The sequence below is a fragment of the Oncorhynchus mykiss genome, chromosome 11 (genome assembly GCF_013265735.2).
Source record: "Oncorhynchus mykiss isolate Arlee chromosome 11, USDA_OmykA_1.1, whole genome shotgun sequence".
Classification (NCBI taxonomy): Eukaryota; Metazoa; Chordata; class Actinopteri; order Salmoniformes; family Salmonidae; genus Oncorhynchus; species Oncorhynchus mykiss.
In genome coordinates this window covers 69501470-69520855 of record NC_048575.1, presented here as the reverse complement: position 1 = coordinate 69520855, position 19386 = coordinate 69501470, and the positions used below count along the sequence as shown (strand labels likewise).

The following is a 19386-nucleotide window of genomic DNA, read 5'->3' as shown; positions in this document are numbered from 1 at the left end:
AGAAAATAATGTACTTTGTACTCAATACATTTTCCCCGACACCCAAAAGTACATTTCGAATGCTTAGTAGGACAGGAACATGGTCCAATTCACGCACTTACATAGAGAACATCCCTGGTCATCCCTACTGCCTCTGATCTGGCGGACTCAGGACTCACTATACATAAATGGTTATTTGTAAATTATGTCTGAGTGTTGGAGTTTGCCCCTGGCTATCCATAAAAAAATACAATTGGGCCGTCTTGTTTGATAAATATAAGGAATAAGAAATTATTTATAATTTTACTTTTGATACTTCAGTATATTTTAGCAATCACATTTACTTTGGATCTTAAGTATATTTAAAACCAAATACTTTTAAACTTTTACTCAAGTGGTATTTTACTGGGTGACTTTTACTTTAGTCACTTTCTATTAGGGTATCTTTACTTTTAATCAAGTATGACAATTGGGTACTTTTTCCACCACTGACCAGACCGGAGGCACAAGAGATATGCGGCACTAAAGTAGTGTCCGCGCGATAAACTCAATCCCCTATTCTCTCACGAGAATTCACCAAGTTTCCGCTGTTGTGTATATGTCTGGAAACATGGCGGCACGCATCCGTGGCCGCTCTATCCGAAGTCTTCGGATGCGAGGTAAGCCTGAAATATCACCCCGACATAAGCTTTATGAACTTGAAATTCTATGCCACTATTTGCTTTTCTTTCTGACGACCCAGGTGGGTAGCCATACGATGTCCCTGTTGTCTTGGACAGGTCGGAATGACAGCGGGGAAGATCTGGAGAAGAGGTAACTATTATTGTAATAATGGATATTGTTTGCAGCAACTTATGGTGATGATGAGGCTGGGAAATCTATTAAAATGTATTCTACTGATTATTGGTTGCTGAATTCTTTGATAACCAGCTTTCCCGAGTCGCAAGCATCAAAGAGGCGCAGCTAACCTAACATTATCTGCCATCCGAGTCAAGATGACGCTCCTCTATCGAGTGTTTTGATTAGTGGGCTAGCATTATCTATCTAGCTTCGCTATAAATGTAGTTGTTATGGCCAGGATGAGCAAGGTAGTTAGCTAGCTAACGTTGCCTGGCTAATGATTTGGGCATGTAGTTATAGCTGGCTAACTAGCTAAGGTCACATACCTATATTTGCATTGTGGTAACTAACTAATGTTATTCAATTATTATAACTAGCTAGCTAGTTAACGTTAGCCAATAGGTTTATTTGAAGTCGGGTCACGACAGTTGCAGTTGCTATTACTAGATGACTTCCAACTGGAGAATTTCCCTGTTTGCTGTGGGCGTCACAGTGGGTCTGCCCAATTTGAGGTTAACTCAAGAGGTTATGGTTGGATATAGCTGACAGTGAGTATGAGTATTTACTAGCATCCTACATACATACCCTCATATTGTTCCTGATGCCACTTCCTCTCCCACTCTGAAGGCACCAGACTGTCTGTGACAGATTGTAAACGGATCAATAGCCGTTCATCAATAATATTTTCAATAAGGCTGGTGCATGGCATTGTAAACAACAGCCTTCAAGCGTCGCGTGCAAGGTCTATACCTTCACCAACACCAATTTATCCCTCAGTGTTACTTGTAGCACAGCAGTAGTGGGATGTAAAATTGGATCACATTTTCACTGTGCAATAGAATGGATTCCAACCTAAGCAGCTTAGTGGCTGGCTGAGCACCATTTTTCTCTGTTAGCTACATCATCATTATATATATGTCGGTGTGTCCACATTTTTGACTGGTGCTACATATAATATACAATACATTCCATTTAGTAGATGCTTTTATCCAAAGCGACTTAGTCATGCGTGCATACATTATTTATGTATGGGTGGCATGGGAACCGGGCTCAGTATTACTGGAATATTAAAAGGCTTTGTAATGTTTTGATTGTATTTCACCTCCCTTTTCTTTCACAGAACCTTCTGACAACTTGTGTGAAATCCTTCAAAATGTCGTCAAGCCACACGGCATCACCAACATGCAGAAACTGGGCCACCTGAACAATTTCATAAAGGTAGTACTGATTTATGTTATGCCGATAATGGCCCTCATTTTTTAAATATATAGTGTAGCTCTGCAGTATTGTGACCCAACTTAACATTGTTGGACTGTCTTTAGTAGTTTGGCGGTCAAAGGTAACTGTAAATGTCACATCTTATAAATGTCATTGACCCTTTAGGCGAAAAACAAAATTAATTGGAAGGTAGTATGATATCAAACTAAAGAAAATAAGAAAGGGGACTAGTTAGATCACTATTCATGTTTGTGTGTGGAGAATCAAAGCAATCATTCTGTCTGCTGAAGGCGGTCGTGAAGACCCATTATTGGGCAGTATGGACTGGAGGTGGTCTATTGTAAATTGTATGGCAGATATGTAGTTGCTTGCATCTTTAGTAGACAGTGTTTGGTTTAGGTGTCTGGTGCTGCTTTGTGCGTTCAAGCTGTTAGTTGGTTCAAATTACACTTTCACCTTTCTTCACTTGTCAGGTGACAGTGAATTACTGGCAGGCATGATACTGTTTGCACGTTTATTGCTTTCAGATCAGTGCTGATGAACACTACTGAAATCCACCCATGGCTAGTCACATTAAATGGCATACACCCTTCATTTAGGAAGGTTACTTTAGCTTTAGTTTAGGAAGCCACTTAACAGTATTGAGATGCACCCACTGAACATATTCTCCTGAATGTAACCATTGACCTCTCCTTGGCCCTATGGTCCTGTGTGTTGTCATTGACTGTGCCTTGGCCCGCTGGTCCTGAGCTGCTGCTGGCAGGCCTAGCTGAACTTGTCATTGTGATGCTGACAGGCAGTGATGGTAACAGGAGCTCAGGCCATTAGGCAGAGCTGTGACCTCATGTGCATCAACACGTGACTTTGAAACCAGAGATTTCCAGCAGTTGTCTAGTAAAAGTTGTTCTTTTGAAACTGGAGATACTGCATGTGATCTCTGTTTTCCAAGGTTGCAGCAAGTACATCTGCAGGTTTAGTTGTCATCCACACCATGCCATGGGTATTATTTTCTGTGTTTTATCTTTACCTTTGTGCAAGAAAAATGAAGAATCCTACGTTAACACGACCCATTGCTATGTGTGTGTGGCATTGAGGCCTGCGTCTCCTTTTGTATTTATTAGGGATCCCCACTAGCTGCTTTTTTCAATCTGATTCTACTGCTTAAATCAGTATCCTGATGTGGAATAGAGTTCCATGTAATCATGGCTCTATGTAGTACTGTGCGCCTCCCATGGTCTGTTCTGAACTTGGGGATTGTGAAGAGACCTCTGGTGGCATGTCTTGTGGGGTATGAATGGGTGTCTGAGCTGTGTGCTAGTAGTTTAAACAGACACCTCGGTGCATTCAGCTTGTCAACACTTCTTACAAAAGAAAGTATTGATGAAGTCAAACTCTCCTCTACTTTGAGCCATGAGAGATTGACATGCATATTATTGATGTTAGCTCTCTGTGTACATTTAAGGTCCAGCTGTGCTGCCCTGTAGTAATTTTCTTAAGTCCCTTTTTGTGGCACCTGACCACACGACTGAACAGTAGTCCAGGTGTGACAAAACTAGAGCCTGTAGGACCTGCTTTGTTCATAGTGTCATGACGTTGCCCTGTTGGGTTAGGTTTATTAACCCCCCTATAAATACCTTTCCCCTTTTCTCTCCACTCTACAGAATGGAGTCTTGGAAAGCCCTTTGATAACACAGAGAGTATGGTAACATCAAACGTTTTGTGGAATGGAACAATATTTCCCTTTCTCAACCAGGTGAAATTGTCTGTTGGTAAATAAAGAATATGATGTCAGATCAGTTGTTATCTGGGACATTACAGTTGAAGTCGGAAGTTTACATACACCTTAGCCAAATTCATTTAAACTCAGTTTTTCACAATTCCTGACATTGAATCCAAGTAAAAATGCCCAATTTTGGCCCATTCCTCCAGACAGAGCTGGTGCAACTGAGTCAGGTTTGTAAGCATCCTTGCTCGCACACGCTTTTTCAGTTCTGCCCACAAATCTTCTATAGGATCGAGGTTAGGGCTTTGTGATGGCCACTCCAATACCTTGACTTTGTTGTCCTTAAGCCATTTTGCCACAACTTTGGAAGTATGCTTGGGGTAATTGTCCATTTGGAAGACCCATTTGTGACCAAGCTTTAATTTGCTGACTGATGTCTTGAGATGTTGCTTCAATATATCCACATAATTTCCCTTCCTCATTATGCCATCTATTTTGTGAAGTGCACCAGTCCCTCCTGCAGCAAAGCAGCCCCACAACTTGATGCTGCCACCCCCATGCTTCACGGTTGGGATGGTGTTCTTCGGCTTGCAAGCCTCCCCCTTTTTCCTCCAAACATAACAATGGTAATTATGGCCAAACAGTTCTATTTTTGTTTCATCAGACCAGAGGACATTTCTCCAAAAAGTACAACCTTTCTCCCCATGTGCAATTGAAAACCGTAGTCTGTTTTTTATGGCGGTTTTGGAGCAGTGGCTTCTTTCTTGCTGAGCGCCTTTCAGATTATGTCGACATAGGACTCGTTTTACTGTGGATATAGATACTTTTGTACCTGTTTCCTCCAGCCTCTTCACAAGATCCTTTGATGTTGTTCTGGGATTGATTTGCACTTTTCGCACCAAAGTATGTTCATCCGTAGGAGACAGAACCCGTATTCTTCCTGAGCGGTATGACGGCTGCGTGGTCACATGTTGTTTATACTTGCATACTATTGTTTGTGCAGATGACCGTGGTACCTTCAGGCATATGGAAATTGTTCCCAAGGATGAACCAGACTTGTGGAGGTCTACAATTTTGGCTGATTTCTTTTGATCTTCCCATGATGTCAAGCAAAGAGGCACTGAGTTTGAAGGTAGACCTTGAAATACATCCACAGTTACACCTTCAATTGACTCAAATTATGTCAATTAGCCTACCAGAAGCTTCTAAAGCCATGACATAATGTTTTGGAATTTTCCAAGCTGTTTAAAGGCACAGTCAACTTAGTGTATGTAAACGTCTGACCCACTGGAATTGTGATACAGTGAATTATAACTGAAATAATCTGTTTGTAAACAATTGTTGAAAAAATAATTTGTGTCATGCACGAAGTAGATGTCCTAACCAACTTGCCGAAACTGTAGTTTGACCTTCTTATGGCTGAGGGGCAGTATTGAGTAGCTTGGATGAATAATGTGCCCAAAGTAAACGGCCTGCTCCTCAGTCTGTTGCTAATATATGCATATTTTTATTAGTATTGGATAGAAAACACTCTGAAGTTTCTAAAACTGTTTGAATGATGTCTGTGACTATAACATAACTCATATGGCAGGCAAAAACCTGAGGAGAAATCAAAACAGGAAGTGAGAAATCTGAGGCTGGTATGTACTCACCACAGTTCCCATTGAAATCCCCTTGAGATATTAAAGAGATAAAACAAAACAAAGATGTATTGTGTCCTATGAGTGTTATCTGATGAAGATCATCAGAGGTTAGTGATTCATTTTATCTATATTTGTGCTTTTTGTGACTCCTCTCTTTGGAAAATGGCTGTGTTTTTCTGTGGCTTGGTGGTGACCTAATATAATCGTTTGTGGTGCTTTCGCCGTAAATCCTATTTGAAATCGGACACTGTGGTGGGATTAACAACAAGAATACCTTTAAAACGGTATAAGAAACATGTATGTTTGAGGAATTTTAATTATGCGATTTCTGTTGTTTTGAATTTGGCGCCCTGCACTTTCACTGGCTGTTGTCATATCATCCCGTTAACGGGATTTCAGCGCAAAGAGGTTTTAACATGAAATTTGTGGAGTGGTTGAAAAACAAGTTTTAATGACTCCAACCTAAGTGTATGTAATCTTACGACTTCGTGTGTGTGTGTGTGTGTGTGTGAATTGTATGTGTGTGTGTGTGTGTGAATTGTATGTGTGTGTGTGTGTGTGAATTGTATGTGTGTGTGTGTGTGAATTGTATGTATATTATGTGTGTGTGTGTGTGTGTGTGAATTGTATGTATATTATGTGTGTGTGTGTGTGTGTGAATTGTATGTATATTATGTGTGTGTGTGTGAATTGTATGTATATTATGTGTGTGTGTGTGAATTGTATGTATATTATGTGTGTGTGTGTGAATTGTATGTATATTATGTGTGTGTGTGTGTGTGTGTGAATTGTATGTATATTATGTATGTGTGTGTAATTCTGTGTGATTGTTTAGGTATTTTAGTAAATAAATAATTAAGCCAATTTGTGTATTGCTAATTCAACTTATTATCTAGGGTTCGTGCAGATAACCAAGTACTTATGTCAATCAGAATGAGACCAATCGAGGTGACGATTTATAATTTACTTCTATTGATATTAAAGATCTTTAAGAGAGTGGATTCGGGAGGTAACCGCTCTATATAAATGAATGCTTCCTTAGTGCCCCAGGTTATTAATGGTTTAATTGTTTCATGGTTTAATTCAATCACATAATCAATTAAACGTTAGATATCGATTCATAATTTGGTCAGTTATACTTGGATGTGTAGTGTCGGAGTTTGTTGCTGGCATGTCATGCCTAAGTTTTATAATTTTGTAAATGAAAAATAGTTGGCAATATCAGTGGGTTTTGTGATGAATGAGCCATCTGATTCAATTTTTTTTACTATCGTTCTTTATATAATTTATCTTTTTCATAGTATAGTTTCTTTTTATTCAGGTTGGTCGCACACTTTCTCAATTTGTGCTACGTTCGCCAATCGTTTGTGCAGCCAGACTTATTTTTGCCATTCCTTTTGCCTCATCCCTCTCAACCATAACATTTTTCCATTCCTCATCAATCCAAGGGAATGTAAGTTTTTACAGTGAATTTCATAATTGGTGCGTGCTTATTAGTAACTGGAATAAGCAATTTCATGTGTCAAGTGCAGCATCTTGTTGCGAGAGGTGATCTTATCCCCCTGTTGAGTGTCACAAGCCCCCTTTCCTCCCTCCCTCCTGCCTGCCTGGGCTCTGACGTCACTTCTGATTCCAAACACACACACACAACCTACTCTCTGGACCCTGTGGGTTTACGGAGTGAGAATGGCAGTTTTGTTTCAAACCTACAGCAAAGTGTTTAAGCTCAGAGTAGCCTAGTGGTTAGAGCGTTGGACTAGTAACCGAAAGGTTGCAAGTTCATATCCCCGAGCTGACATGGTACAAATCTGTCGTTCTGCCCCTGAACAGGCAGTTAACCCACTGTTCCTAGGCCGTCATTGAAAATAAGAATTTGTTCTTGACTGACTTGCCTAGTTAAATAAGGTAAAATAAAACAAAATAAAAATAGATTTAAAGCAATAAAACAAAGCTTTTGTCAGATTGACAATGCAAAAGATGCCATAACCATACAAGCCAGAACCCAAACAGAACCCGAACCAGAAACGAAAGTGATCTATGCTGTTCCGGAACAGCACTGTTATTTTTAAAAGCATGTGAACCGGTTAATAATGTTATTTTAAATCCTGGTCATTTGTTTCCAGTCCCACAAAGATTGCAGCAAATCGCCTATGCAAATCCTTCATTCTGTCACTCAGAAACGTCTGCCTGCCAGCTGGAAATCTTTGCAAGTGGCTGTGTGTGTGTGTGTAGTCTGCCTGCCCCTTCCCTCTGAAGCATAGGTTGCTGTAGCCTACTGACAACGTTACAAGAATGATTCCGAAATTAGGTAGAGATGTTTAAAAGAATGGATTAACTTTTTCAATGCTAGTTAAGGATACTACAGTTGTCAAGTTTCATATTGGATTCATAAACACGTCTTGCCTTTTTGTAGTTAAATTCTAGTGCTGCTCAAAGACCCTCCTTAGAAGCCACTCCTCTGTAAGTGTAATTTTGTGGGCCTAATTCAGATGAAGCACTGTGCATTTTATGACATGCATTAAGGCAAGCATCCTCCATCCTCTCTCACTCTCTCCTCACCCGAAAATGTTTAGTTGCATCTCACGCCCTACATAGTGACTGGCAGCACAGTGTATGTGTTTGTCTTACATTATGATTAAACCATGCTGTTTTCTCTTAATGACTTTGTATATAGATTGCATTTCTTACCTGCTCTATAGCAAGCTGCACCGATAGGGGGAAGTAATTTAATGTCAAGGTAAATGAGAAAAAATGTTGATTTCAGAGGATTAAAAATAAACATAAAGGAACAATATACAGTGCATTTGGAAGGTATTCATACCTCTTGACCTTTTCCACATTTTGTTATGTTACAGCCTTATTCTAAAATTGATTCAATTGTTTTTTTCCTCATCAATCTACAAAAAATATCCAATTATGACAAAACAAAAACAGTTTAGAAATTTTTGCAAATGTGTTAAAAAAACTTTATTTTTAAAAATCACATTTTACATAAGTATTCAGACCCTTTACTCAGTACTTTGTTGAAGCACATTTGGCAGCGCTTACAGCCTCTAGTCTTCTTGGGTATGACGCTGCAAGCTTGGCACACCTGTATTTGTGCAGTTTCTTCCATTCTTCTTTGCAGATCCTCTCAAGCTGTCAGGTTGGATGGGGAGCATCGCTCCACAGCTATTTTCAGGTCTCTCCAGAGATGTTAGCTCGAGTTCAAATCTGGGCCCTAACTGAGCCACTCAAGGACATTCAGAGACCTGTCCCAAAGCCACTCCTGCCTTGTCTTGGCTGTGTGCTTAGGATCGTTGTCCTTCTGGAAGGTTCTCCTATCTCCACAGAGGAACTCTGGAGCGGTGTCAGAGTGACCATGAGGTTCTTGGTCACCTCCCTGACCAAGGCCCTTTTCTCTCGATTGATCAGTTTGGCCGGGCAGCCAGCTCTTGGAAGAGCCAGCTCTTCCATTTTAAGAATGGCCACTGTGTTCTTATGGACCTTCAGTGCTGCAGAATTCTTTTGGTACCCTTCACCAGATCTGTGCCTCGACACAACCCTGTCTCGGAGCTCTACGGACAATTCCTTTGACCTCATGACTTGGTTTTTGCTCTGACATGCACTTTCAACTTTGGGACCTTATATAGACAGGTGTGTGCCTTTCCAAATAATGTACAATCAATTGAATTTACCACAGGTGAACTCCAATGAAGTTGTAGAAAGATCTCAAGGATGATCAATGGATACAGGATGCACCTGAGCTCAAATTTGAGTCTCGTAGCAAAGGGTCTGAAAACGTACAGTACCAGTCAAAAGTTTGGACACCGGTTTTTCTTTATTTTTACTATTTTCTACATTGTGGAATAATAGTTAAGGCATCAAAACTATGAAATAACATGTGGAATCATATAGTAACCAAAAAAAGTGTTTAACAAATCAAATCAAAATATATTTATATTTGAGATTCTTCAAAGTAGGCAAGTAGGCCTCGATGACAGCTTTGCACAGTCTTGGCATATGCACAAAAAGCTTATTTCTCTCAAATGTTTTGCACAAAAAGCTTATTTCTCTCAAATGTTTTGCACAAATTGTTTGCATTTCTCCTTTGCCAAGATAATCCATCCACCTGACAGGTGTAGCATATCAAGAAGCTGATTTAAACAGCATGATTATTACACAGGTGCACCTTGTGCGGGGACAATAAAAGGACACTCTAAAATGTGCAGTTTTGTGACAATGCCACAGATGTCTCAGGTTTTGAGGGGACTTGCAATTGTCTTGCTGACTGCAAGTGTCCACTAGAGCTGTTGCCAGAGAATTTAAGGTTAATTTCTCTACCGTTATCTGCCTCCAACATCGTTTTAGATAGTATGTCCAACCTCACAAACTCAAACCACGTGTAACCACGCCAACCCAGGACCGGCTTCTTCACCTGTGGGATCGTTTGAGGGGGGGTGGGCTGTTGAGGAGTATTTCTGTCTGTAATAAAGCCATTTTGTGGGGATAAACTAATTCTCATTGACTGGGCCTGGCTCCCCAGTGGGTGTGCCTATGTCCTCCAATGCCCACCCATGGCTGCACCCCTGCCCAGTCATGTGAAATCCATAGATTAGGGCCAAATTAATTTATTTCAATTGACTGACTTCTTTTTATGAACTATAAATCCAAGCACACCAAGACAGTCGTGAAGAGGGCACGACAAAATCTAATCCCCCTCAGGAGACTGAAAAGATTTGGCATGGGGTCCTCAGATCCTCAAAAGTTTCTACAGCTGCGCCATCGAGAGCACATCTCTGCCTGGTACGGCAACTGCTTGGCCTCCGACTGCAAGGCACTACAGAGGGTAGTGCGATCAACCCAGTACATCACTGGGACCAAGCTTCCTGCCATCCAGGACCTCTACCAGGCGTTGACAATTTTTAGGGCCTTCCTCTGACAAAGACTCCAGCCACCCGAGTCAGACTGTTCTCTCTGCTACCACACAGCAAGCGGTACCGGAGCTCCAAGTCTAGGTCCAAGAGGCTTCTAAACAGCATCTACCTCCAAACCATAAGACTCCTGAACATCTAATCAAATGGCCACCCAGACTACCTATAATCTATGCATAGTAACACTACCTGTTACTTTTTATTATTTTTTAAAACTTTTATTTTGTAAATATTTTCTTAACTCCATTTATTGAACTGCATTGTTGGTTAAGGGCTTGTAAGTAAGCATTTCACAGTGAGGTCTACACCTGTTGTATTCAGCACATGTGACAAATAACATTTGATTTGATGTTAGGCCCTGATCTAGCTATGGCTGTGGGCTACACTAGTTTAGCAGACAAGATTTGCTTAAAATTCTGAAGAAAATAGAAAGGATATTTTCTCCAAACAATTTGAGGGACTGCGCAAATTAGGCTATTCTGTGTAAAATGGTTAACAAAGAAACAGGTCCTCCTATATGCTTAACTTAGAGTTATTTCTGCAACTTTGGTTGTGATACAAACGTTTGACTGTTTTGATTTTTAATACATTCTGAGGCAGCGTGATGGGACTCTAATAATGATTTGAAAAAAGTCATTAAAGGCATGAGCTATGCTTTGTTTCTTGTGCAGGCTGCACACACTTCATCGGTATCTCTTTCACAATTTGACAAGCACTTGATAATATTCTCACCAGTCCTCAAATTTCCCGGTGGCATCTGCCTTGTGTGGCCTTAATGCCCCCTAAAAAAATCCATGCTTTACGTTGTGCCCTTGGGCTGAATATAATAATTATAATGCCCTTCTCCCAGCTGCCAATCGTCATGCTCTGAAGCACCTCTCACTCACATGACTCTCTCAGATATCTCAATTCTTATTAGCCAATGCCCGTCACGTGATCGGGTCCTTATCACCGGCATCTTGGCTCCAAAGTAGGCTACAAGTGAAGACTGACACAACAGGGACGATATATTGAAGATGTTAGAAGAACTGTCCACATTTTAGTTTTCGTCAGCCAACAAGATGAGTAGGCCTAACAAACAGCAAAACCACTAGCCTATGTCAACCTACTATCCCCCATAGTACAAATGTTGACATTCTATTGGTCAACTTGTCCTTCTGTGTGCGAGAGAAATATTCCAAACATAGTCTGGGACAGTTGTGGGATGTGAAAGATCCCAAATTAATACAACTCACATTATTTAAAAGCAATGAAGCTGATGCAACAGATCAGAACATTTAGCTTAAAATGTTGATAAAATATTAGGCTATTCACATAAGTGCAGCAAACCGCACATAGGCTATAAACACTAATTTTGCAAAATGAAATCAATTAGCGGAAAAAACAACAGTTCTCAAAAGTGATCAGAAATGCAGTCATGCATGTAATGTTTTATTATAAAGGTGCATTCCTCAAACTTCTTCCCCAAACTTAAAACACACTTGCAGCCTATGAATGCCAGTTAGGCTCTACACCTGTTGTAAAGAAGATTCATTTGTTTATTTTTAAGAAGTTATTTGACCACTTCAGTTGTGATACAAACCTTTTCAAATCATAGTCGCACATGTTTTGATAAGTTGCTTAAAAAAAGGCATGCGCTGTTTCTTGATTTCATGCACACCCTGGGCATCATTCACAAGTGATAATGAAGACATCATTCACAAGTGATAATATTTTCAGTCATAATTTTATTTTGTCTTTACATATTCTAAATGATAAATGAGTGAAATGAGTTTTGATTTAGAATGGACCATGATCATGCTCCTGTCTCGGATCAGGGGCTGGGGAAAATACATTAAAATAGTGAATGGAGGACGCCTTTTCCCTGGTTCATTTTCATGCCAGCCAGGTAAGCTATACTTCTGTTGTAAAGGGAAGCAATGTGCTTCATATTTAGAAAGTTGAAAAATAAATATACTATGCCTAGCCTATAGAAAGCTGATGGGATCCTACTATTTTTAATAGAGGCAATCAAAATACTATTTTTCATGCAATTGCATAGCCCATAGAAAGGTTACGCAACATGAGCTCATGGGTTCTCATGAAGTGTTGGATATGATTTTTGATTACATTTGCATTGATGTCAGAGTGATTAGAGGGACAATGGAGTGCTGAGCATCAGGCAGTTAGAATGTTTGGTAGGTTACTGATGACCATTTGGCATGAGAGCACAGTTTTGGAGAAGCCTAGTTACCGTGAGTAAACGGGCACGTGTAAATTAACTCTGGTCATGATTCGTTGACCGCTGGTGTGGCGGTATTATGGTCACCGTAACAGCCCTAATACAGAGAGAGAGAGAGAGACACACACAGTCATGTGCCAGTATCTACACACAGGCATCGAGCTCGAGGTTCACACCCAACACATCACACTTTGTCAGTCTACGGTGGTTTCTTTCACCGTCTCCAGGATAGGTGAAAGCAATATGGTGCATTCGTAGTCATTTCTGTGGGAAGATACCTCTTGGGAAATTGGCTTTCACCTGTCCAGTTTTTTTCCATGAGTGCAGGCTGAGGAAAGGAGAGGAGGTCAGTGTAGACCATTGAGAGACAGCCACTAGGCTGTGAGCCATGCCAGTCAAGATTCACCCTTGGGTTGTCTTTCTCTTTCCCAGGCAGATTACAGTGATCAGTTTCATCAGCTCTCTAAAGCCTCTCTCTCCAACACATCCTGTCTGTGCAAACTGATACTCCTCCCCCTTCCTTCATACCTGTAGCAGGGCCACTCCAGTAACAAATCAGTCCTAACAGGCAGCGGTCTAAGGCACAATGCATCTCAGTGCTTGAGGCGTAACTACAGCCCAGGGTTCGATCCCAGGCTGTGTCACAGGCCGTAACCGGGAGACCCATGAGGCGGCACACAATTGGTCCAGCATCATCCGGGTTAGGGGAGGGTTTGGCTGGCTGGGAATTCCTTGTCCCATTGCGCTCTGGCGACTCCTTGTGGGGGGCCGGGCGCCTACTTCGGTAGCCAGCTGGACGGTGTTTCCTCCGACACGTTGGTGCGGCTGGCTTCCAGGTTAAGCAAGCAGTGTGTCAAGAAGCAGTACGGCTTGGCAGGGTCGTATTTTAGAGGACGCATGGCTCTCAACCTTCGCCTCTCCTGAGTCCTTCAGAGTTGCAGCGAAGGGACAAGACTAACTATCAATTGAATATCACTTAAGGGAACACTTAAACAACACAATGTAACTCCAAGTCAATCACACTTCTGTGAAATCAAACTGTCCACTTAGGAAGCAACACTGATTGACAATAAATTTCACATGCTGTTGTGCAAATGGAATAGACAACAGGTGGAAATTAAAGGCAATTAGCAAGACACCCCCAATAAAGGAGTGGTTCTGCAGGTGGGAACCATAGACCACTTCTCAGTTCCTATGCTTCCTGGCTGATGTTTTGGTCACTTTTGAATGCTGGCGGGGCTTTCACTCTAGTGGTAGCATGAGACGAAGTCTACAACCCACACAAGTGGCGCAGGTAGTGCAGCTCATCCAGGATGGAACAGGTTTGCTGTGTCTGTCAGCGAGGTGTCCAGAGCATGGAGGCGGGCCAGTACATCAGGAGACGTGGAGGAGGCCATAGGAGGGCAACAACCCAGCAGCAGGGACCGCTACCTCCGCCTTTGTGCAAGGAGGAACAGGAGGAGCACTGCCAGAGCCCTGCAAAATGACCTCCAGCAGGCCACAAATGTGCATGTGTCTGCTCAAACGGTCAGAAACAGACTCCATGAGGGTGGTATGAGGGCCCGACGTCCACAGGTGGGGGTTGTGCTTACAGCCCAACACCGTGCAGGACTTTTGGCATTTGCCAGAGAACACCAAGATTGGCAAATTCGCCACTGGCGCCCTGTGCTCTTCACAGATGAAAGCAGGTTCACACTGAGCACATGTGACAGACGTGACAGTCTGGAGACGCCGTGGAGAACGTTCTGCTGCCTGCAACATCCTCCAGCATGACCGGTTTGGCGGTGGGTCAGTCATGGTGTGGGGTGGCATTTCTTTGGGGGGCCGCACAGCCCTCCATGTGCTCGCCAGAGGTAGCCTGACTGCCATTAGGTACCCGAGATGAGATCCTCAGACCCCTTGTGAGACCATATGCTGGTGCGGTTGGCCCTGGGTTCCTCCTAATGCAAGACAATGCTAGACCTCATGTGGCTGGAGTGTGTCAGTAGTTCCTGCAAGAGGAAGGCATTGATGCTATGGACTGGCCCACCCGTTCCCCAGACCTGAATCCAATTGTGCACAACTGGAACATCATGTCTCGCTCCATCCACCAACGCCACGTTGCACCACAGACTGTCCAGGAGTTGGCGGATGCTTTAGTCCAGGTCTGGGAGGAGATCCCTCAGGAGACCATCCGCCACCTCATCAGGAGCATGCCCAGGCGTTGTAGGGATCTCATACAGGCACGTGGAGGCCACACACACTACTGAGCCTCATTTTGACTTGTTTTAAGGACATTACATCAACGTTGGATCAGCCTGTAGTGTGGTTTTCCACTTTAATTTTGAGTGACTCCAAATCCAGACCTCCATGGGTTGATAAATTTGATTTCCATTGATAAAAGCTCAGAGACAGGATTGTGTCGAGGCACAGATTTGGGGAAAGGTCCTAAAGAACACACTGGCTTCCATAATTCTTAAATGGAAGAAGTTTGGAACCGCCAAGACTCTTCCTAGAGCTGGCCGCCCGGCCAAACTGAGCAACCGGGGAGAAGGGCCTTGGTCAGGGAGGTGACCAAGAACCCAATGGTCACTCTGACAGAGCTCCAGAGTTCCTCTGTGGTGATGGGAGAACCTTCCAGAAGGACAACCATCTCTGCAGTACTCCACCAAGTGGTAGAGTAGCCAAACTGAAGCCACTCTTCAGTAAAAGGCACATGACAGCCCGCTTGGACTTTGCCAAAAGGCACCTAAAGGACTCTCAGACCATGAGAAACAAGATTCTCTGGTCTGATGAAACCAAGATGGAACTCTTTGGCCTGAATGTCAGGCGTCTGGAGGAAACCTGGCACCATCCCTACGGTGAAGCGTGGTGGCAGCAGCATGCGGTGGGAATGTTTTTCAGTGGCAGGGACTAGGAGACTAGTCAGGATCGAGGGAAAGATGAACGGCGCAAAGTACAGAGTTCCTTGATCCAGAGCGCCCAGAACCTCAGACTGGGGCAAAGGTTCACCTTCCAACAGGATTAACGACCCTAAGCAAACAGCCAAGGCAACCCAGGAGTGGCTTCGGGACAAGTCTCTGAATGTCAAGTCTATGCTGCTGTAAAAAGGCTTTATAAATACATTTGATTGAATGCCCAGCCATAACCCAGACTTGAACCCGATCTAAAATCTCTGGAGAGACCTGAAAATAGCTGTGCAGTGACGCGCCCCATCCAATCTGACAGAGCTTGAGAGGATCTGCTGAGAAGAATGAGAGGAACTCCCCAAATATAGGTGTACCAAGCTTGTAGCGTCATATCCAAGAAGACTCAAGGCTGTAATCGCTGCCGAAGGTTCTTCAAGGCACTGATTAAAGGGTCTGAATACTTATGTAAATGTCATATTTCCGTTTTGTATTTTTTTATTTTGCAAAAATCTAAACTGTTTTTGCTTTGTGATTATGATGTATTGTGTGTGTATTGATGAAGGGGAAAAAACAAATCAATTTTAGACTAAGGCTGTAACATAAAAAAATGTGGAAAATTAAAGGTGTCTGAATACTTTCAGAAGGCACTGTATTATCAGCACCTACTGTAAGTGTTGTGATTGTATCGTAATGTCCCTGGCAACACCCGGCCTTACTGTGTTTTATGGTGTCTGTCTTTACTCATTCTGCCTTCTCTCTCTCTCTCTCCCTTTCTCTCTAGGATAAAGGAGAAGTTTCCCTATGCGTTTGATATGTGTTTGTACTCTGAGGTGTCTCACTTGCTGGCCCACTGTATGTTCCGCCTGCCATCTCGACGCTTCATACAGGAACTCTTTCAGGATGTACACTTCATACCAGTAAGGTCCTCTATACTCGCTCTCTCTACACTTATATCATCAAATGAATGGAAATTGGGTGATTTTAAGATATGTTAAACTATATTTGTATGTGTGGATTAATTTATCTTTATCCAAGGTTTTCAATTATGAAAAAAACATTATGCAATCAAAGGCATCAGGTAAAAGTAAATTAATTCACGAATACAAATATAATTTTACGTATATCTCAAATGGCCATGTTTTCATGAATTTGATATAAGCTTGAAGCCATTCTAAAACAGTACAGGACTTGAACCAGGAAGTAGGCGGGACTTTCATTGTGTATACGTCGATTAACGCTTTGAACACACCTACAGCGTCATTGAGCAAAATAGTACGCAGCATCATCTGGATATGTATGCAACAGAAGTTCAACATTTACGTTCTGCTACCATTTGTCAAGCCGTCTACGCATACAGTTTGATGCATAAGTTTGATAAATCCAACGTATGAACCACACAGAACGTACTGCAACTGCCTCTGTAATGCAATGCTGCAAGGCAAAAGCAGTGTTTCATTGGAAATGAATGTCCTTCTGGTGTACCGAAATGCAATGACGCTGTCGGTGTGTTCGAAGCGTAAGGGTCGAGGAGCAACTGTCTCCCCTCTGCCACACTTGTGATTACATCAGAAATATGTATCTCATATGACCTCTGACCGACCTCATGCTGATGTCACATCCTGCCCCCTTAGATGTACGAGGAAGCAGAAGCGATCCTGTCGATGCCATCAAAGCCTGTCGGAGTGGATATAGACTGTCCCACAGAATCCTGATCATTGTCCCCATCCTCTTCCCCCTCTCCCTGTTTAGACGACCCCCCTCCCTCCAACCTTCACATAGAGATAACGACAGCAATGGAGTGGGAGAATAGAGGGAGCGGCAGGTAACCTGGTGGTTAGAGCATTGGACTATTAACCAAAAGGTTGCTAGTTTGAATCCCCGAGCTGACAAGGTCAAAATCTGTCTTTCTGCCCCTGAACAAGGCAGTTAACCCACTGTTCTTAGGCCGTCATTGAAAATAGGAATTTGTTCTTAACTGACTTGCCTAGTTAAATAAAGGTAAAACAAAAAAAAGGGATGAAGAGTATGGGGGACGGGGCTAAAACAGGATGGGATACCCAGAGTATGTTGCTGAAGTTTAGGATGGAGGGAGCACGGATGAGAGGAGTGGAGGATCATGGATGTTAAAGAACAAGAAAGAGGAAAAGGGTTTCCCTCCCATCGCTTGACAAAGAGGAGATGGACTGTCTGAGAACAAATGAAACCTGACACACCTAGTCCTGTTCCTGCCCATCTCCAACAGGGGGAGCAGTTTTCCCAAAATAGTATTTTCAGAAGCTCAACCCGACGACGCTCAACCCGGTGACACACAACCCTGAGCAACAGACTACTTATCACATCCCATTGACTTAAACACACATTGGATGAATCATGACGAAGTCTGTCTGTTTTCAGTGTACCTTTGCTCTGGTGCATGCTGATATGAAATGAAAAGGGGATGTTTAGTCCATCCCAGTCAGTGCTGGTCCCATCCTCTTCTCCTTCCATATGGAAACACTACAGAAGGCTCCAGGAGCCTCCCTCATAGTCATACCCTCAGTCTGTTTCTGCTGTGACATCATGAGTTTATCAATTTCAACTCTACTCAAAAGACTCATTCTAGTTCAAATAACTGTTGTTCTATTCATTTCTACAGACAATCAAACATCAGTAGTGTTTTTTAAAATTATTTAACCATCACTCTCTTCCCATCCGGACACATAAAACATAACTTCTGTGCCTTGCTGTCTGTCAAGCCTTCCTCTGTCTCTGACCCTGGTCTGGAAACACACTGTTGTTGACATTGCCAACAGCTGTTTTCTCTCACCTTTCATTGGTTATTTTTTATGTTAAACTGCCATGAAATATGCTGGTACGTGATGTGTAGTTTATTGTTTCATTGATTGTACATATTCAAAGAGAGAGAAGCTACAGTACCTAGTTGCCCTTCCCAAACCCTACCTCTGTGCTTTGTTCTAACTGCATGTGCAAACAGCATATTGAAATATTACATCATCATTGTCACTTTTCTTCTGGAAATTATTAATGTATTTCTTCCAAATGCTTCTAATACTTTGATTGTCTTAAATCATAATAGGTTGTCATCACTGCTTTACAAACTGGGGAAAGTAACGGTCCCTAAGTTATTTTCACAATGCAACATTGCTGTTTATCATTGGCTGAGATGAGAGGGACAGGTAGATGTGATCGTTTATGGATTGGCATAAGATTTTCATGGGGAAAAGTTTCATTTTCTATTAGTTTGTTTTGCTATTATGCTGCTACACATGTGGACTCATATGGATGATTTATAGATTGGCTGAGTGATGTGAGAATAATTTATTATATATTTGTACAGTAGCGGAGAGAGATGAGAGAAGAAAAAAATGTATTTTTTCCTTGATACTGTATTCATAATTTCAAATGTTTTTGTTGCCTAAATCGTGGTTTCCCTTGTGTAATGTGGGTCGTGTGTTTTGGGGTATTTCTATAGAAGCATACACTCTATCAAAGGGATGCATTGTTCATAAAAACTAAAATCATGAACAATCCAAATGGAGTGGTGGTCTGTTTTATTTGTTGTCTGTAACAGTCTTGGTTTGGACTGTCATTTTAGATGTGAGGAACAAGTTGTAAATGTTGAAAGATATTATACATTTGAATCAGCTTTTACATACACATTTTTCTCAAACAGTTCTGTTCATATCGTGTGTATCCTCAGTATGATTATGTGGGGTGCTGAAAGGACAGCGCCGCTAAACGACATGTTTGGCAGTTGTCATGGTGAACTTATTGGTGCTGAAGGACAGCTCCAACATCCAGCCAATTCTAGAGATCTTACTGATACTCACTTATGATGGGTTATAAATATATCCTCAATGCACACTTAAAGTAGCCTAGCTGATAGACTACTAAGGAAAATTGAGAATATATTCAAAGTTGATGTCCTAGGTCTACTTATTTTCAGGAATGATTTTGTTGT

General features: G+C 42.0%; 1 long non-coding RNA gene across 1 annotated transcript; it reads left to right on the top strand.

The window, feature by feature from the left end:
• The first annotated feature begins 521 nt into the window (after positions 1-521).
• LOC110536304 lies at positions 522-18959 on the top strand. The gene is made up of 5 exons (XR_002475401.2): positions 522-638; positions 722-792; positions 1940-2037; positions 16207-16342; positions 17057-18959. It is a non-coding gene; the product is annotated as an uncharacterized LOC110536304 (long non-coding RNA).
• The last annotated feature ends 427 nt before the right edge of the window (positions 18960-19386 follow it).